This window comes from Equus quagga, chromosome 8 (assembly GCF_021613505.1).
Source record: "Equus quagga isolate Etosha38 chromosome 8, UCLA_HA_Equagga_1.0, whole genome shotgun sequence".
Classification (NCBI taxonomy): domain Eukaryota; kingdom Metazoa; phylum Chordata; class Mammalia; order Perissodactyla; family Equidae; genus Equus; species Equus quagga.
In genome coordinates, this window is record NC_060274.1 from 121,074,377 (window position 1) to 121,095,841 (window position 21,465).

Below are 21,465 nucleotides of genomic sequence, written 5' to 3' on the forward strand. Positions count from 1 at the left end.
AGCTAAGGGAGGTGAGAAAAGAGCAAAAAGTTTTTTTTGTCTTTGAAGATATAAAGGAGAAAGGAGGAAATTCTGATAGGAATATGAAGAGAGTTACTAGGGATTACCTAGCTGTTATGTTTACACTTTATTTTTCTATTATGTTTTGTAAGGTTGCTATACTGAGCTGTTATATTGAGGGAAGAAATGAAAAGACTGAGAAAATGTATTAGAAATTAGATTAGATCAATCAGATAACAGATTGATTGATGGACCCTTGAACACGTGCTACACATTCCACTGCCTTATTCTGGCAGCGTTTCCCAGTGCTAAGTCCAGTTGTACGGTGCCAGGAAAGCTGATCTAAAACCCTCGTTTATCAACCATGGCATATATTGCAGCTCACTATTAAAAGTTTCATACACATTAATACAAACCAATATATAAATCAGGACGTGTCAACTTATTGAAGGGGCCATAGGCTTCTTGAGAATTTATTCAGTTAACAAATACTCTGAGTGGTTCCATGCAGACAGCGCCCTTTGCTGGGGTAAAGTGGTGAGCATCGCAGACAGTTTCTTCCCCCATGGAGCTGACAGTCTTGCGAGGAAGAGTCAGGGATAACTTGTCTAGTCATACAAACAAGCACATCTTTACAAACTGAGAAAGTGCTCTGAGGGCAAGCACGACGGCCTGTGAGTGTGTAACAGGAGGACACAGCAGAGACTGGGTATAGGGTGCATCTCACATGGGTTCCCTCAGGACATGGTAAAACTGGATGAGATACCATTTGAACACACGATTCCAGGGAGCTCATAGACCCTGAAACTTGTCAATGAACTCCAGGCTAAGGACCCCTGACCCCGGTGGTAATTCTGTGATTAAATTATGTAAAGTCATATGATTGTGTGAAGCAAAGAATGCTGCCAAGGGGGATTATGTTCTGGAAAGAAGAGCTTGGATTGTGGCCTCCTGGAGAGCCAGGGAGGTCTTACCCTCAGGGATCCTCTACCATGTGAATGCCCAGATGTGTTCACAATGGCTGCAGAGCACTGTGCCCTCACACCCATTTTCTCCCTCCCTTGTCTCTGAGTGATTCTAGAAATACTCTCCTAATTTAGTTCCTACCTTGGATCCTGAAGTTTGCTCTCCTGACCTTCATGCATTGACTTTTCTCCATGAAAAAAATTAAAAAAGATTTGAAATCTTCCCAGGTTAGTGCCTTGATGAGACTCAGACTCGTTTTGTGAGTCAATATTAGAAAAGCAAACTCCAAACCCTCCCTGACCATATGGGGCCCATCTCAGCAGAGGGTGGTCCCATGACATGTGGCACAAGATCAGACAAACATGGCTGCTCTCAGAGGAGACCTTATAGACAACACCCAGGAAGCTCTGTTTATCTCACTCAGTCTTCAGAGTGTTCCTCAGATGGCCTGGTTATCCTCGCATTTAAAGTAGAGAAAAAGGAAAACAGAAGACACTTTATCCACAGTTACACTCTTTGTTCAATTCTCAGCTTCCAGATCTGCTCATTCATTTTTACCTCTGACATTTCCTGATGTTTTAGATAACGTCTGGTCTATATCCTCTGGCTTCCCAACCCTTTTGCTCTTTGAACCCTCCCTTGAACTCTACCTGGTCTATGAAGGCTGATCTAACTAGAGGACATGGATTTACAGTTGATTCACTTACTCCCTCTAGGGAAGCATGAAATAGAGAGTTTCTTGGACAAAAAGAAGGAAAAAGTTGTGTTATTTATTTTTGTCTCAGTCAGTCTATCAGGCCTGGTGCAGAGGAAGAGGACAGCTTCTAGAAGACCACATTCAATGTGTTTTCCCCACATCAAAAACTCAACTGTCTTGCCATTGCCTCTACTGTATATTCCTTGGCCCTGTTTTCAAGCCTTACTAGGCACATCCCTTCTTTCCAGCCTTGCCTCCTCCTCATGATGCCTCAGAATGAAACCTTTGCTCTAACCAAACTTGTTTGCTCACTTGGTCCCACATAGACCTTATTTTTCCACATTCACACCTGGCTTATATCATTCCCCCTCATCAGGAATGAACCTAGCTCTCTCTCCTCCGTCATCTATCCAAATTCTACCATTTTCTGATGCCCCATTTAACTTTTTCCTTTCCCTTTAATTCCTTTGCAAACCACCTGGATTTCTCCCCTTCATGAGGGAATTTCAAGAATTCCATGGAGTTTTTAATCTCTATCTCATATTTGACAATTCACCAAATATTGCCTCATCATTCTTTTTGTATGGTTGGATTATGTTGCAGTTTCCTTTTGGTATTTATCTCTTATCTTTTCAAATAATCCCCCGGTTGTGGGGAAGGATCCTGCATTAGACTTGGTTTGTCTTCTGCAGCACCTCGCACAGTGCATTGCACACAGCGGAGCTTCACAAGAATCTGTTACTGATGGGTATTCTTTTCGAAACCCACATAGTGTCCCAGGCCCCGTGAGGCTGTCTGCACTTAGGAGGAGGGAGCTGGGATGGCAACTGTGGTGACAAAGAGTGTCAGGGCTGGGCACAGAGGAAGTGTTCATTAAATGTGTGATTTGATTGATAGACAGAAGTTGGTGAAATTGACAGTAAGGACAATGATGAAATCGATCACGGGAATTATGTTGATGTTCAATCAGTCAACAAATCTTTAACATTTCTGATTGGTAGAAACTGCTTTTGAATCTTGTTGGGAAAATGCTAGTGCTACCAAGAAGATTCTAGAGCTTAAGTCATTATTTACTTATCTGTGCCTTCAAAAACAAAGATGCATCTTTCTAAAATGTACACACACAATGCACAGTTGCACAAATACTTTATACCTTAGTACAAGCTTCTTCATCTTTAGAGCAAGCCCTCCTCTTTCTGCTTCTAAGTTCTTGTGCATCTCTCTCTTTCTACAGCTCTGATCCCACCCAGCATTCAGCTCAGGACAGCAGCAACACCACTACGCTGGAGCTCACCATGACAACGTGGTGTATGTGTGACATCCACACAGGCCACATGGTTCAGTATGTGGTGCCCACAGTTGGGCAGGAACATGGTGACCACTGTTTCTGCTATAGAATTAGCCACACACACAAACCAAGAGACTGTCAGGGGCCCAACATGGCCACGTAGGGCAGGGGATCACAGACGGCCACCTACTGGTCATAGACTGTCTGGGCATGAGCAAAGGACTTTAAGTGAGCCTGCACAGACTTGTATTTTTCTCCAGCAGACCCTGAACTTCTACAAGTCCTGGATGTTTTCTGATTTTTCTTTTTATACAAATATTCCTAATGAGTGTTTCATAATAAATTTATGTTGGGCATATAAATAAAGAAAGCTTAAAGTATTGCTCTTGAGGATTATTCTTTGATTCCAAAGATGTAGAACTTGTGTTCTGGAATCCTCTCCTATCCTTATTGCTCACTCTGGAGCCAGCAATTCTTCCTGCTTCTCCCATAATCCAGGCTGGGTTAGTGACAGAGACAAAATTGTTCACTTGGTTCTCAGCGTATTGGTTAATCAGTCTTAGTACTAGGTTGATAAGATCAAGGCGTCATTGTAGAACACTGTATCAACTATAATTATGTCCCAACTTCTTGAGATTATGTTATATCCTTGGCGAAATGCTGGCATTTATTTGAATGTTAAAGTAAGTGATTAATAAAAGATGAATGCGCACATCACTTACTTGCAATGATAATATTTGGAAACTGATGGCGCCCACAGATGAAGCCAATAAGGGAGTGCCTCTAAAACCCTTGGAACTTTGTTATGTGTAAATCCTGCTGTCACAGCAGACATGTTTGCCCTTGTGACACCTCCCTGTTTCCTTTGCTGGAGTTTGGTCTCTATCAAAGGATAAAGATGCCATTTTTGTTCTTAGTACAAATGTACTGAGAAATGTTACTGTCTTATTTTCTTTGTTTATTAATAGCAAGTCCCTCTAACCCTATTTCAATATTTATCTCAAGTCTCTCTGCCACACGGTGGGAGAAGGTAGTGCTATTGGTTAGTGTGAGAAAAGGGGAGACCACAGGGACGGTGAGAAGAGTCCAATGGCTGGAAAAGCCCATTTGCACATCCATTAGGGGAAGCTTGAGAAGGACAGTAAAAACTCCAGACACTAGGATTCACCTGTGAAAATCACACAGGAGCCATGGTGGATATCAGAGCAGTGTTTTCCACACTGACTGCACATTAGAATCCCCTGGGATGTTTTGAAAATTCCAGAGCACAGGCCACACCTCAGAGCAATTAAATCAGAATCTCAGGTGAGAGAAACCCAGACATTAGTATAACAGGAACTTTTAATGTTTCCCAGGTAATTAAAATGTGAGGCTAATTCAAGAATCATTGTTTTACAGGGAAATTTTAACCTTATTTTTGAAGACTCAAGACATGATTTGGGGGAGGAGTATGTTTTGAGATAAACCTGGAAGAGTCTCTGAGGAGGAAAGGTCTTTTGGGCTAAATGCCTCATTCTTCATTTAAAAAAATTTAGGCCAAGAGAGGTTAATTGATTTGCCTCAAATCTCACTGAGAATCAGTGAAAAAATGCTGCTGGATGTCTGGCCTTTGGTTTACTGAGCGTCCACTTTCCCTTAGCTTTTTGAGGTCTGGTCCAAAAACAATGTGTCAGGAAAGGTGCTCGGGTTGCTGCCCTTGGGGAGTGGGGTGGGGACTTTGGACGGTCACCAAGTTATGCAGGAAACAGGCTGAAGAGTAGTTGGACAGGCTGGCAGACTGGAGGTTCAGCTTACCAGTTTGTAAATGGGGCTAGAGGGACTTGCTGTTAATAAACAACGAAAAAAAAGACCGTAACATTTCTTAGTACATTTGAACTAAGAACAAAAATGACATCTTTATCCTTTGATAGAGACTAAAGCCCAGCAAAGATAAAAAGGAACTCTTTCTTTTTTATCCTAAAAGGAAAACATTTATTCCATAGTTTAGTGGTATGATGGAGCTTACACACATGGGCTCTCAACTTTCTCTGCAGCCAGGAAGTAGAATTGGAAAAACACGTCCACTAAGTCCAGCTTGTCCACTTCTCTTTTCTGACTTCTAACAAACTAACTGCTCGAAGGGTAGAGGGTGTTTTCTCTTTTTAGTGTTCCCCTTTCTAGATTCTAACAGAGGTTGGCATGTAAAATCGGTGGACTGACTGAATGAATGAACGTTGTATTGAGGAATGGTTTCCTTAAAATTCGTTCTCTCATCCAGGAGCTCAGTGTAGAACCTTATTATGGATGTTTTCATAGAGCCCACTCTGTGATAACACCTCAAGAAGGACTCCACTCAGAGGGTCTCTTGAGCGACCAAACTGTTGTTTCCTCATGATGAGTAAATGTCTTTTTAAAAATATGATATCTCTTTTTAAACAGACAAGGGCCAAAAAATATTTCTAAATTCTGAAACTCAAACAATGGATAAGAAAATATTTTGGAGCCTCTTCTCTTTTTGTAACCTGTAACTTCATGAGGTGATGTCTTTGCTGGATAAACTAGATGTATGCACTCCTGCCATGGAGAATAGAATATAAGTATTGTTTCATATACAAAAGGTATTTTTTAATTATTATAAAAGAAGGTTTCAGTAGATTCTTGTCTCAACCATGTTGTAGTTTAATGAAGAAGAATTATACCATAATCAGTTTAGAACCAACATCATTGTTTTTGGTTGACATCTTCCAACATTTAACTAGTTTTATCAAAAAAACCTCACAAAAAAATTTGCTCATTCAATGATTTTGGTGATCCTTTTGTAGCCAGGCTCTGTTAGAAGGTGTACTAGGGTATCACACTGCTCAGAGCTAAATGTTCCACAGGTGTATGATGAAGATATATTAAATTATAAGTGCCTGTGATTTGTTTCCCTTCAGGAACTAAGGAGAAAGAAATCCGGAGGTCTCTTTGCTGTACAAATGTAGACACTGGGCAAAGGGCAGGCAAATGCCTACACGTGAAGGCTTCAGTTGGAAGAGAGAATATTAATAGGGAATAGAGAAAGGAAAAGATACTCTGTTGATCTGGGATAGAGGGGAGAAATTAATAGTTAGAGAAAGATCTAAAAACAAGAGAGAATTTTGACTTGCGTTTGGGGTTGAATGCCTCAGATGGGAGTGGAAATGGTCATGGAAAGGAGCGGGTGGGGGGGGAAGAGGGAAGATGGAAGCTACTGATGGTGCTAGGAGGAGAGGGAGAAAGGCAGGGGTTGATGGAGTGAGTGAGGGAAAGGGGGTCTTCAATAAAAAATGAAAAGGGTATCAGCAGGGTACCAGAAGCACCACCATGCTGGAGGCCATTATGACCGCCTGGTTGAGGGTGATGTCCATGCAGGCCAACTGACCAGTGCCAGTGTCTCACAGGACACATGGTTCAGCACGTGATGCCCACAAGTGGGAAGGCACATGGTGACTGCCATCCCAACTGCAGAATGAGCCAGGCCCACAAGCCAAGAGACCACTGCCAGTGCCATACAGCTCCTAGGGCCCATCACTGCCAAGTAGAACAGTCGGTCACAGACTTCCACGTGGTGGTCATAGACCATTGCTGCCAGCAGCAGGAACTCAGTCCCCCCCCAGGGCCAGTGAGAAGAAGAGCTGAGTTGCACATCAGGTGAAAGAGATAGTCTTCTTCTCCTGGAAGAAATGCGCCAACATCTGGGGGACCCCACTGGAGGTGTAGTAGATGTCTAACACCACCAGATTACAGAGGAAGAAGTAAATGGGTAGTTGCAGTCATGCATCCAGCCTGATCAGGAGGACAATGAGTCTATTGCTCAGCAGGGTCAGCAGATATCCAACCCCAAACAGGACAAAGAGTGCAGCCTGGATCTGCCTGTCACTGGAGAGCCCCATTAGGACAAACTCACTCACCCAGGTCATGTTGTCTCTCCTCATGGAGCAGGTGGGTCAGGCTGTTGGAGGAGGAACAGAGCCAGGGAGGGACAAGTGACAGCCTTACTTTAAGAGGCTAGGATTTGGCTTTCTAGCACTAGGGCTGGAATTGAGACTCCTCCCCTCAGGTTCCTTATCCTAGGTGCTCAGGGGGAATGCAATGAAGATGTTGGAGAAAGGGGCATTTGGGGTCTCACACTAGACAGTGAGATTCTCAAGGAAAAAGCCCCTGTTCTGGTCATCCTTCTATGTCTAGATTCAGCACAGTTACAGTTAATATAGGAGATAATCTATCAATGCAGAAGGAAAGATAGTGGAAAAAAGTGGTGGAGAAAAAAATGATAGAAGGAAAGAAAAAAAAAGAAAGTAAAAGAGAAAGAAAAACTAAGGAAGGGAAGTAGAAAATGGAAAAAGAGGGAAGGACAGTGGAGCCCAAAGAGTAAAGGAAGGACTCTTCAGTCGGGGGAGCAGTGGGCAAAGTATTCCAATCAGACACTTGAGACCGAGACGGGAGCCCCGGGTTCTTCAATGTTGTTCCTAAAAGACTGAACTTAGTTTCTCTTCATGTTTCTTCTCAGCTCCAGTCTAGGTCTGTGCCTAGAAAGCAGTCCTCTCACATCATTCTCATTGTGCTCATCAGTCCAGATGAAGCTTAAATCCCTTAAACCAATGCCTGTTAAGTCCTTGCTTTGTGCAGGGACTCTGCTGGACATCACACACCTGTTTGTGAACCAGAAAGACAGAACATGAACTCTGCTTCTTTGGTCCTTATAATTTAATCAGGGACAGTTTAATAATTATAAAAAATTAATTGAGTATATTGCACTAAGTGCAATGAAGAAGATCAAGGTTACTAGTTGGCTAATTAAATTTTCAGCTTTATTTAAATTACCACTGCAGTTATGCCTTCCTTCTCAATAATTTATACAGTAAGTTTGAGGCATATATTCAGATTTCCATATAAATGATTCATGAACTAATGTAATGAGAGAATTTGGAAACCAATGACACTCATATGTTACTACTGAGTATGGAGTGACTGAAATCCACAGAATCCTTTTAGAAGGAGTGAATTCTCCTTTCTCAGCTAAGATTGTGCTGGGTTATCTCCCTTCCTACATGTCTTCAAGCCCTCTATAAAAATAGAATTAAATGTCATCAGTTTTTCTTAATAGAAATGTAATCTCAAGGTGTATTTCCTGCTCTTAAAAATAATTAGTATATTAATTAACTCATTTAGTAAAAATATTTATCGAGTCACGATGGTTTCAACAAACTTCTAGGAAATGCTGCCTTTCAACATTAGGAATTTGTATTTATAAAATCAGCACTGCCACAGAACCATCAAAAAATTTAAAAAGTTGGATCTTAGTAAAATCTGCGAGATTCAAATGAAGCAGCTGAACAAAGGACAAATACAATAACATATCAGTGTTCAGAAAACCAGAGCAGAGCCACAGAATCAAATACAATAGAATTGAAAAGCATCATCCAAGTCAGATGTTCTGGCCTGGAACCCTGGTCTGGGCTTTCATTGGTGGAGGGAGAGAGCAGAGAAGCTGAATGGAGCAGGAATCTCTTGCCTCCCACTCAGCCCTGGTCCTGTGGTGGCCAGAGCTGTCACTGCAGAGACTGTTAAAAATAGAAACTGGCTTTAAGTTCTCAGGGTTAGAGATGGGTTCTTGGGCCAGAGTGCTGTAGCTGGTGGCTAGGTTTCCAAGCATTGTCTTGGGGAGCCTGGTCCTTGTATCAGCAGAGGAAGTAACTCAGCTCTGATCTACTACTATCTGGAGGCTGCAACAACATCCAGAATCGTCACCTTCAGAGTCATTGTCATGGATCAAGATTCCCTCCAGAAGGACCTGGTTATTACATAAAAACAAAAAATGTTAGAAATGAAAGGAACCATACAGATCACGTATTCCATCCATTCTATTTTACACAAGTAAACCAAGGAATTTTGTTTTCCAATAAATTTTTGATGCTATTATTAGATGATGATAAACTATTTTTATTAATAGATATCTCTATTTTCTGATTTTTGGAATAATTAGAGAATTTCATTCCCCTTTATGTGACTAAGTGAACATTTACTGAGCACTGAGTAGTGCCTGCTCCAGTGGCAGGTGCTGGGATAACAGCAATCAATACAGCCTGGTGTCTCCCTCCAGGAACAGCCTGGCAGGAGCATAGAGAGGGTGAGTCATCATGACCTTATCAGAGTTGTCAGAGGAAGCTGGAGTATCCAGTCTGATAACTCGAGACCTAGAGTTGGACTATGTAAATAGCCAGACAGATATATAGAAAGAATGAAGTAGAAGTAAAGAAACAGCCAGGGCATTTGCTTCTTGGGAGAGTAGATGTGGTTTAAGGTATAGGTAGATTGGTAGTAAGGATATCAGGGTTTCAACTTGTATCTGCAAACCATCTAGGTACCCTTGTAAGTCCCTGCCTCTTTGAGCCATAGTTTCTTCATCTGCAGATAGAGAAATTTAGGTAAAGAGCAAGATTTGTCCTAGCAGTAAAGAGCTGCAATAGAGGAACATACATAAGCTGTACTGCAAAACAGTATAAAGGAGAAAAAGAAATTCTTCATTCTTTAATCTCTGTCAGTATGCATAGCTAGTGGGACTGCAGGCAGTCAGATATGACTGATTACTGGATTTGGGGACCAAAGCATTCATATCACACATAATTGTTTGGGGAGGTGCCAATGAATGTGACCAGGTTGACTTGAAAACCAGAGGTTAAGGAAATAGAGAAGAGGTCATACAAACAAAAATGGAAGACCCACTTGGGTCAAGGATGAAAGACTTGTAGCCTCTGATACATGACCTTCTTTCCAAAGTAAGTGCCAGATCATTCCTAGAGTGGGATGACCCCTAACACTAAGTTTTCTGCCAGACCAAGGACCAAACCTGCCTTAGTTCCATAGGGATTATGCTTCTTAATGATTGAGAATGTTCACCATCCTCTTTTTCAAAAAAATATGTGGTTTATGTCTATCTTTGGTTCCTATACCAAGCACAGTCCTTCTCCATTCTTCTTCTTATCTATAACTTAATGCAGATGTCTTAAGGCCAAAAAAGAGCCTTATCCCTTTGACCTCCACTCTTTACTTCTTTGAATGTAAGTCTTTCAATACTGAGCACTTCAGTTTTACTGTTGACTCAATGACTAACCAAGACCCAGGACTGTTTTGAATGGCTTGAAAACAGTGACTTGCATTTTCTAGGTTGTGGGAAGAATCAAAGAGCCTCCAACTGCAACCAGTGAGAAAAACACAGTGGAGGATCCCAGGCAAGTCCTGGCTGCTTCTGGGGATTTGGGCTCTATCCTCTCACCACCTCCTCTTAACCTTCCCTGTAAGAGATTCACGAAGGCTGAGTACTCATCTCATGCATAGAACTCATTTTGGATGGCAGGTGGAACATCTCTCAGGTTTTCCTTGAATCAGTCATTCATTCTCTTCCTGGGGATGGAGGTTTTACTTTGTTAGTCTTAGGTGATAACTTTTCAAAACCTAAGAATCCCCAGAGGGCAATTACTTGCTCTTGGTGTGTTCCTGTACTCATTCTTCTCTCCTGCCCCATTCAGCTACTTCTCTGCAACCAAAGTCCCCACTCTTCTAAGTTCCCTAGGGGATAAATATTCCGAAAAGGTTTTATCTCAAGTTTTTTTTTTTCATTTATTTGTTTATTTTCGGATGTACATCATAATATATTTTGAATTCTGTGTAGATTACATCATGTTCACCACCCAAAAACTAATTATAGCCCATCTCCTCACATGTGAGCTTAATCACCCCTTTTGCCCTCCCCCCTCTCCCCTTCCCCTACAGTAACCACCAATCCAATCTCCAGTGCTATGTGTTTGTTTGTCGTTGTTTTTATCTTCTACTTATGAGTGAGATCATATGGTATTTGACTTTCTCCCTCTGACTTATTTCAGTCAGCATAATGCCCTCTAGGTCCATCCATGTTGTCACAAATGGCCGGATTTCGTCATTTCTTATGGCATACTACTACTTATGAGTAGTAGCCCATCATGTCTAAATACCACATCTTCTTTATCCATTCATCCCTTGATGGGCACCTAGGTTGCTTCCAAGTCTTGGCTATGGTGTATAATGCTGCAATGAACATTGGGGTGCAAGTATCTTTAAGCTTTTGTGTTTTCAAGTTCTTTGGATAAATACCCAGCATTGGGATAGCTGGATCATATAGTAGATCTATCCTTAATTTTCTGAGGATACTCCAAACTACTTTCCATCGTGGCTGCACCAGTTTGCACTCCCACCAGCAGCTATCTCAGGTTTTAATTGTCCTTCTAGTTCCCAGGCAAATGAGTCCTTCTCTGACTCTTTTGAGTCACTGCCCTTCAAAGCTATGGCATCTTTGGGGACTTTTGGCAGGGGTCAGGAGACAGGAATATTTACTCCTCTGACCTGATGGGAAGGAATTGAGATTGATTGGAAAGAAGAAGAGGAATTAAAATCTCAGAGCCTGATGTCCTTCCTAAGGGAAGAAGATAAGTGCACCTTCTCTCTTCTTGCCACACATGTAGCTTCAGTGACTAGGGAGTGGTGAGTAAGCATTTCACAGTAGCAATATCGTATCCATAGCCTGGAGGCCTTCGAGAAGTCCCAAAAATATTTCCATAGGCTCCTTGGTGGTGTGCCTATCACATTTCTGTTTAAGTTTTGTTTCCTTTGCATATTTTCATACCACTAGAAGCTTTTCCAGGTTTCACTAAGCTTGGTCTCTCAATTGTTGATCATCTTCCATAAAGTTTTAATCTTTTCACTGGAATTACTAAGAAACAAAGCAAATAATGTGTCAGGATGGGGTTTTACTCCCAACATCATCTACCTATTTTTATAATAATAGAACATGGGTCTTTGGTAAGGTGGAAGAAACGTTAGTAAGTAAGCTTCTAGAGTTTTTCTGTAATAATTAGCCAATATCAGCAAGAGAAAGGTTTATTATCTTGAAGATTTCTAACTTTGATGACAATAGACTGTGGAATGGTAGTTTCACTTCATGCTCTTACTTTTATGTAGGACTTCTAGAATCCTAGGTTCACCTCTGCTCCTGGCACCATCCAGCTAAGCCCAGGACCCAAAGGACCTGAAGCTCTCCCGACCTCAAAGTCCATCCAAAGCAAAAACTGATGGCACCTTCTGACTGAGTGTTGGAGCCAAAAGTTGGGAAGAGGGTAGAGGTGAGAAGAAGTCTGAGGGCACCATGAGGGAAATGAGAGAGTGACACCTGAGATATTAGATTCCTGAAGCTCATCAAAGGAAGACTTGTACGAAGTGATCTAGGTGACTCAAGGGTAAAGGAAAAGAACTTTGTGTTCCATCTTCCAAACAATATAGCATGTGATCACCTAATAAAAACATTTCCTTGAGAGTAAAACAAAAATGTATCTTCCCTACTTTTCCAAACACAGATGATATGTAAATGGCTAAAAAAGTAGGTTAGACAATTATAGATTCAGTATGATCTTAAATGGCAAAAAATAATATACATACCACTGGAATATGTAAAGATAATAACACCGAAAAAGAACTGGAAGGAGGATCAATAAATGTCGATGGGTTATCTCTGATAATACGTTTATAGATATTTTTATTTTCTTCCTTTTGCTCATCTATGTCTTGAGAAATGTCTGTAATAACCATGCATTATTTTTGAATATGAATCCAATGTGAATCCAAAAGAAATTTAGAAAATTATTGTTAATATAGATATATCACATTGAGATAGGGATACTGGGAAGTCAACTCTCTGGCTTAATGTCCAGCACTATTAAATGGCCTTTGAGCAACATGGGAGAGTGTTGAGGGGAGGAGGGAAGGAATAATGAAAATTTTGCCTCAAAAAGCACATATGACTACAAGTTTTGAATCATTTATCCCATGAAAGGTAAATCTGTAAATATCCTATGGTGGCAAATACTCTGGACTGGGGACAAGATAATTGGTTTCTGCTCTGGCTTTGTTATAAATAGTTCTATTACTCTGGGTGTGTCTTGTAAGCTCCCTGGGTCTCAGTTTCCTCATTTGTGAAACAGAGATTCCATCAGACCTCTAAGGAGCCTGCAGCTCTGGAAGTCTAGGTTTTTCCAGTGTGGACATTGCAGTACTCTCCTTTCATTCTAGATACTGAGGTCTGAGATGGAGTCAGACCATCATAGGTTCCAAATTGTGGTCTTCAGGAGAAAGCAGTAATTCACTCCTTTGAGCCTGAGCCACACCAGGAGTTTCACTGACAGAATGGGTATGTTATACACTATTTGGATCCCTAGCCCTTGGACAAAATTCACTTCCTGCAGTGTCTGTGGAGTCAAAGGCCTACTGCTTGCCTGTCTTTCCCTTCACTCCTTTGGAATTGCCCCACCTCCACCCACTTCCCCACCTCTACTCCTCAACCATAATATCTCCTTCCACAAGACTTTCCTGTTACTAGGAATAGTTTAGTTCATTCCCAAGGAACTGCTATATCTGGTTCTCAGATGTACACCTTCCTTTTTCACTTCTTTCTGCTCATTTTTTTTTTTTTATCACAACTTTTCTCCAACTTTCCCCAATGAGATGTCAAGGAGCACCTTCTAGCAAGCGGGTTACCTGGGCTGATGACATCTGCTGACAGCAGCTTCAATAGCCTTGGTTTCAACTCATCGCTAATTAGCTTTGTCAGGAAAGGGTCTGAGTACTGCTCTGCTTCCTCCCTCTACACACCGGCAAAGATTGAAAATGGAATTTCTGTGCCTCGTTCTTCTCTCAGTGACTAATCAAGTATTTCACTTGGGGGAATCCACTTAAGTTGTGCTGTTGAGTATGAGAAAGAAAGACTTGAGAGTTAATAGTTGCTGAGTACTAAATGCCTTATAAGAATTGTGTCCTTGAAACTTTATGTAATTTCCTTATTTTGTACTCACATTGGGGAGGCATCATACAGCCCATTTCTGGAAAAGAAGTCTTTCCTTAATAGATTACCAGCACACACATGGAGTTCAGAACAATCTTTACTTCAACTTGCCTATGTGATGGGGTAACAACTTTAAATACGCTGTTCATGGATGTTCCATGAAAATACAATGTCCTTGTTTTCTATAGTGATCTTACCTTCCTGAGTCTACATCCTGATGGGTAATATGGAAAGGGGAAAAATGCAAACAATATAATATGCCAATTAAAAAGATATTAGTCTCCCACAGTATAAACAGTGTTTTTTGACTTAAAATAATCTTTAAAGGTAAGTATTTAATTAATTCAAATTTCAACCTTTGGTCAGAATGGTTTCTTCCTTTCTCTGCTTTCTCAAGGTCACTTCTGAGTATAAGAGAAACACTCATACTACGGGATAATGTGTAACTAGGGATGAGGGTGTAGAATCACTCTTGCTTCATGCTAGTCCTTGTGCTGGTCTCGGCAGTTGAGCGGTCACTTTCATCTGTTCATATACACATGGCAGGTTTCTGCTGAGATGTGGTCCATCAGAATCTAACCCGTGGCATCCACTGTTGAAGTCTGTGGCTGAGGAACCTTGTCTAGGCTCAGTGGCAATTCTTTTGTTGAAATCGTCCCACTTAAGGATTTTTCAGTGTGATTTCCCCAAACACACACACATCACTTCTGACTACTGACTGATTCTTTTTAGGGCTCTGGCTTAAGTTACTTTGTAGCTCTTTCTCCCCACCAAACTGATCCTACCCTGGCAGGTTCTCCGGTAGAACTTTCAGCTGCCTTCTGCACCTCCCATTTGAGACCTGCAGGGGCTTGAGGCATACATCCCATGTTCTAGGAGCCAGCAGCATGTCTCAGATTGACCTCTCTGACACTCCTCCACTGCCGCAGCTCTGTTGTCCCTCAACCTACTTGGGGTTTCTGGGCCACCCTGAGCAATGGTCTTTTGTCAGGTCTCCCAATGGGCATCAGGAGAGCATTGCTACGTTTGATCCTCTCCTCATCCTATGTCTTCTCCATCCTTAGGAACTTAGTCCCTCAGAGGGGTGTTCAGGACACATGTATTTGCCTGTCTGCTGCTCTTTTCTCTTCTTCTATTTCTCCTCACACTCCTGCCCCAAAGGGACTGTTTTCCTCCTTGAGGGAATGCAGGGAAGTCCCCTGTATCATATCCTGAGTTCCTGTGCTCCTAATTTATCAAAAGCTCAGTGTTCAAATCCAAAGGTTGTCAGTTTTGGTTTAGGTATCTCAGGACAACTAGAAATTTGGAGTTAATAAAGACAAAACTATATTGATCTAATATTCCCAAAATATTATCTGTTATACATACTATTCTCCATGTAGTATTCACCTTACATGGGATTCAGGCATCTCTTCTTTCGTCTATTCAGCTATCTCACCTGCCACCAGTGGACAGGTTGGGTTTTCATTTTCAACTCCATGAATTTCCATGGAGGAAATTCTTCTAGTTCCTCTAACCATTGGCTCCTTTTCTCCCTGGGCTCCATATGCAGCCTAACCCCATGTAGCCTTCAGCTTCTTCCTCTTGACCTTTGTCCTAGGTCACCAGTCATTGTGTTCCACTCCATTCTTCTAGAGATGGAACTAACTGCGGCTGTGGATCCATGTGGGTAGAGTGGAAATGAAGGAATGCAGCCACAACAGTTCTGACCATGGGACCTGGCAAGTACATGACTCTCAGATTCTGATCGCTAAGTATAATTCATGTGAAATATTTTCCTAAAAGAGATTGCTAGATTCCTTTTGAGAGGCCTATCTCAGTTTCCCTAGCTTGGTGTCATCTTGGCCCTAAAAGGGGAACACAGTATGTTTCTGTCCTAGGGAATGAGGAGAGGAAAACATTATTCTGTCAAATTCAGAACAATCTGTGCAGTTGGCACAAACTTTGCCAGAGCTAGACAATTGGTGAAGAACCAGCTGAGATGAAAATCAAGATATGTCTGATGTTAAACCTTATGTTCTTTTCACTAGTCCATGCTGCCTCCACTGTTCTTTCCTTTCTGAAGTCAAGTGGCTGCATATGGAAGAATGTGGAAGTCTTTTTATGCTCCGACATTCTGAAATTCTCTACATATAGGTCAACAGGAGGGGAAGCAGTGTCTTTCTACTTCAGGATCTTTTCCATACCCCAGTTAAGAAAATGATGTCTCAATATCTTAAAGGAAAAGAGAAAAGAGTTCTGGCTGGGTGTTTCCTGCTACTCTTAGCTATAATTGGCTTCCTGTCCTTTAGATAAGGAAGCTGACTTGTTTGGTTCTCTAGAGTTTTCTGACTCACTGTTATAGGCTAAATAATTGCCCCCCACATATGTACACATCCTAATCCATGGAACCTATGAATTTTACTTTATATGGCAAAAGGGACTTTGCAGATGTGGTTAAGTTAAGGGTTTTGAGATGAAGAGATTATCCTGGATGATCCAGGTGGGCCCAATGTAGTCACAAGAGTCCATATAAGGGGGAGACAGGAAGATCAGAGTCAGAAAAGGAGAAGTAATGACAGAAGCAAGAGTTTGCAGTGATGTGAGGAAAGAGTCACAAGCTAAGGAATGCAGCTGGCACCTAAAAGCTAAAGGGCAAAGAGAGGGTTCTCCTTTGAAGACTTCAGAAGGAACAAGCCCTGCTAACACCTTGACCTGAGCCAAGCAAAATTGATTTTGGAATCCTGACCTCCAGAGTTGCAAGAGAATAAGTGTTATTGTTTTAAGCAACTAAATCTGTGGTAATTTGTTACAGCAGCAAAAGGAAATGAATACATATTCTAATCTCTTCCTTTACTCTAAATCCAGAGGATCCACTATCACTAATTCAGAATTAATGATGTTCCTGCTTTGTTCTCAATATCTCACCTTGTCTTGGATCTTATCTTCTTCTATCTCCCATCTCTGTCCCTCAGCCCATGGACTCTGTTTTTAGAATTGCCTGATCATCAGTTTTCCCAGTGGATAATGAAAGTGAAAAATGCGGCCTTCCTGAGAATAGGTGATTCTTCTGCTGGATTTGAGTTCCATGAGGAGGGATGTCTCTTGCCAGCTTGGTTTAGAGGGTCCTCCAGGTGGTGAGTGTGGGGTATCTGTGCTGAGTCTCTTGACTCCCTTGGCCTTGCGCTGTCTCAGGACAAAAATCACAACAGACAATGACTTATTGACTGTGTAGTTCCCAGAGTCATTCTACACCATGATAGCTACTTAGATATTTGTCACTGAATACCAGGAGATCTTAACCCCTAATTTCTCCTGCCTATTTCTCCAAAGGATCTGAAACTTGTATAAAAGGCTAACAAAATGGATTCTGTCTCCGTTTTGTCTTTGTGTGAGAAGAAACAGATCAATGCCTCATACTCACACCTTCCAATGTGAAATGCTTGCTCACTTTTGCAGAGATTTCAAGGAGGGTTTCCAAAATTGATTGATGGCTTTTTCCCCATTTCCCCAGGCCAGTAAGAAGGCTTGAAATTGAATAGGAGAGGGAAGAGATTGGAGAGAAGAAGTTTTTGGAGAGAGTTGGTATTCTTTCCTGATTGTCCTCCTTCACCTCCATGCATGAGATATAGGAGGATTTCCACTCCACATGAAGTTATTCATTCCCTTCTGCCAGTTAATATGCAACCCTTTGAAGTTTGGGAAGTCTATGGACTGGTAAGAAAAGCTGTAGATAGAGAGGCTTGAGAAGGTAAAACAGAGAGAAGAAAGAGGGCTGTACAGGCAGTCAATGGTATTTCTCCCAATGGTACAGCAGAGGTGTCAAGGGTTTCTTGCAGTTCAGAGAAGGGCTTCAAGGAAGTGAGCTGGCAAGGTGTCATTTTGACTCTCTCCCAAGAAACTACTTGGAGGGGAAATGTGCCCCTAACAGAGGAGATGGACCCTCAGATAGTCAGGGGTTAAGGGAGGAATTATATGTGGTCAGCAGAGGAGAGAGAGAGTAGGGAGAGCTAGAGTGATAGAAAGCAGAGTGGAAGCTTTGCCTACATCAAGGGACCTGCAATGGGCCCAACTGGAGAACCTCTGAGGAAACCATGAAGGTTCTTCTGAGTCCAGTCAACCAGACTTGGGAGTCTGCTCCCAAAGGGTACCATTGTCAGTCAATAAAGACATTTCTGTCCCTTACCTGTGTCTTTCCCCTGCTCCAACCCAGGAAAAGTCAGAAGCAGTCTAGTGGAGGCCAGGCAGGGAAAGGAGGTGAGGAAGAGGAGCAAGAGAGAGGAACAAAGAAGACAACTCTCCCAATTCAAGTTTCTGGGCTTGGGAGTGAGGAGAAGCTTCAACTTAGAATGAGATTCAGAGATTTTATTTTACATTGGACTGGCTATTTTTAATACAAAAATGAGAATGATTGGGGAAACCGAAAGGGACTGAAAATCTTTCCACTTTCTGCAAGAACTTGGACATTATGCTACAAGTTATGGATTTAGTCCAAGGGTAAGAGAAGGATTACCCCCATAGTGCAGGTTTGATGGTTTGGTGGTCAGAAGGAGTAAATGATGAGTGACATCAGCATCATGGTGGAGTGAGGTCTCACAGAAATCTTTCCCTTCCACCCTACAACCAAAAAAACATCATAATCCAACAGAGGACATCCAAACACAACACAAAAACGTTGCAAAGACCCACACAGACATACGATGGGGGGTGGAGAGACTTGAGTTCCCCTCGAAGAAGGTGGAATGGGGTAAGAGAAATCTTCTCTCACTCCCCTTAAAGATAGCAATCTGGGACCACTGGAGGCCTCCAAGAGGGAAGGAATGGGGGAGGGGACAGTCATTCATGGGAACACGAAAGACTCCCAAGGGTCCTTGCAGCCTAGAGGGAAGCCCTCTATCAGGGCAAAAGCTTTCATAGCGGGTGACCTTATCAAGTCAACATCCCAGGAGAGCAGAGAGAGAAAACCCCTAGAGCATGCAGGAGAAAGTTCCCTTCCCCCTACCTGCTCAGAGCAGCTCCAGCCTCTGGGATTTTGGCTGAAAGCAGAGGGCTCAGAATACATGGCTATTGACCCCCATCCAATAGGCAATAGGTGATAACTGCAACAAAAATTAACACCAGGATGCAAAAGAACAGAACTACTCCCTCCAGCAATATCAGACATTATGTTAGATCTCCAGACCACAGAGAAAATGACAAGTACCCAGAAATCAGTCCTGAGGATACAGAAATATGCAATCTAAATGACAAAGAATTCAAAACAGCTATAGTCAAAAAACTCAGTGAGGTAAAAGAGAATGTAGAGAAACAATTCAACAAGTTCAGGAGCTACTTCACAAAAGAGATTGAAACTATAAAGAAGAATCAATCAGAAATATTAGAGATGAAAGACACAATGGAAGAAATATAACAAAATATGGATTCCCTGAACGCTCGAGTGGACACCATAGAGGAACATAGCAGCATAATCAAAGATAGACATGTTGAAATGCTCCAGATAGAGGAGGAGAGAGAACTAAGAATAAAACGAAATGAAGAAAGTCTGTGAGAAATATCCAACTCAATTAGGAAATGCAACATAAGAATTATAGGTATTCAAGAAGGAGAAGAGACAGAGAAGGGAGTAGAAAGATTGTTCAAAGAAATAATAGCAGAGAACTTCCTAAACCTAGGGAAGGAAATCCATGTGGAAGAGGCTGCCAGATCTCCTAAATATGTCAATGTAAAAAGACCTACTGCAAGGCATATAGTAGTGAAACTGGCAAAACTGAATGACAAAGAAAGAGTACTAAGGGCAGCAAGGTAAAAGAAAATAACCTACAAAGGAACTCCTACCAGGCTTTCAGCGGATTTCTCCGAAGAAACCTTACGGGCTAGGAGAGACTGGAATGATATATTCAAATCATTGAAGGACAAAAACTTTCAGCCAAGAATACTCTATCCAGAGAAAATATCCTTCAGATATGATGGAGAAATAAAAACTTTCCAAGACAAACAAATGCTAAGGGAGTTTGTAGCCATGAGACACCGCCTCCCCCCTCCCCCCCCCCCACACACACACAAGAAATCCTCAAGAAGACCCTCATATCTGAAAAAAAAAAGGGAGGAGAAAGGGGTTACAAAGCACAGAGCAAGGAGTTAAATAGGTAGACAGAATCAGAGCAGGATAGCAAATACTCAAGTGTAGCATTAAAGACAAAGGGAAGAAAAACACCAAAAACAAAGATAATCTTGTGATTTTAACCACAAACTCATAACACAAAATGGAATAAGATGTGAGAAAAACAACTTAGGAGGGGAAGAGGAAAGGGACTGAATTGGCTCAGTCTAAGGAAATTAGAGGCCATCAGAAAAGGGACTATCTTATCCACGAGATCTTGAATACAAACCTCAGGGTAACCACTAAACAGAAAAGCAGAACAAAGACACAAATAATAAATAAGGAGAAAATAGAGAAACACAACATAAAAAACTACATAACTCGATTAGTAGACCAAAATAAACATGACGAGAAACAAAGGAAAGGCAGGAGAACCGGAAAACGAGTGATAAAATGGCAGCGTTAAGCCCTCACATATCAATAATCACCCTAAACGTAAATGGAGTGAATTCTCCAATAAGAAGACACAGACTGGCGAGACGGATTAAAGAACAAGACCCAAGAACATGCTGCCTCCAGGAAACACATCTCGGCTCCAATGACAAACACAGGCTCAGAGTAAGAGATGGAAGACAATACTCCAAGCTAATGGCAAACAAAAGAAAGCAGGTGTTGCAATACTTATATCAGACAAAGTAGACTTCAAGATAAGAAAGGTAAAGGGAGACAAAGAGGGGTAGTATAAAATGATCAAAGGGACATTCCATCAAGAAGAAATAACACATAAATATTTATGCACCCAACACAGGAACACCAAAGTACATAAAGCAACTATTAACACACCTAAAAGAAGAAGGAATAAAGTTATTTTCTGCTTATTCCCTGAGAATTCAACATGTTCAATAAGCCAGTTCCTCTTAGGTTCTGGAACACAATAAATTTGAGATGTGGTGGTCAGGAGCCTGGGAATCCCATCCTGGCTGTGACCTTCTCCCCAGACTCTCAAAACTTTCTCAGTCTCAGATGCACTCTATGTAGCTGAGGAGGTTTTCTCTACTCACCTGGAGGCAGCAGAGACTACTGGCTAAGGGTGTAGGTTCCAAATTCTGAATGCCTGTCTGAATCTTGGCTCCCCATCCTGTGCATTTATGACACTGGGCAAGTGAAAGTCTCTATTGCCTCAGTTTCTTCACGTGTAACATGGGGAGCATGACAATATCTATCTCACGGGCTCTGTGAGGACGAAATGAGACAATCCATGTAAAGCACTCAGGACAGTGTCTAGTCTGTGGTACACCCTTAGGAATGGTAGATATTTTTATGTTTGAAATACTTTCAAGACTTTTGAGGAAAACTGCTAGTCAAACCAATGCTACAAATAGAAAGTAATTTTTTCCCCTCACACATTTACTTCTTTTCTGTTGAGTTGTGTAAACTCAAAATTTTCTTGATTTTCTCTTTTGCAAAATACAAGCTGTTCCACCAGTTCTCTGTATCAAATCCAAAGTGTTTTATGCCACCCTTGTGATTTTGTGGGATGTTTTGGAAGTACCTTTTCAGAAGCTTCT

General features: G+C 41.6%; 1 pseudogene; it reads right to left on the bottom strand.

Annotated features, from left to right (window-relative positions):
- Positions 1 to 6,250: 6,250 nt before the first annotated feature.
- On the bottom strand, positions 6,251 to 6,886 carry LOC124243509 (olfactory receptor 2F2-like; annotated as a pseudogene).
- Positions 6,887 to 21,465: the final 14,579 nt, after the last annotated feature.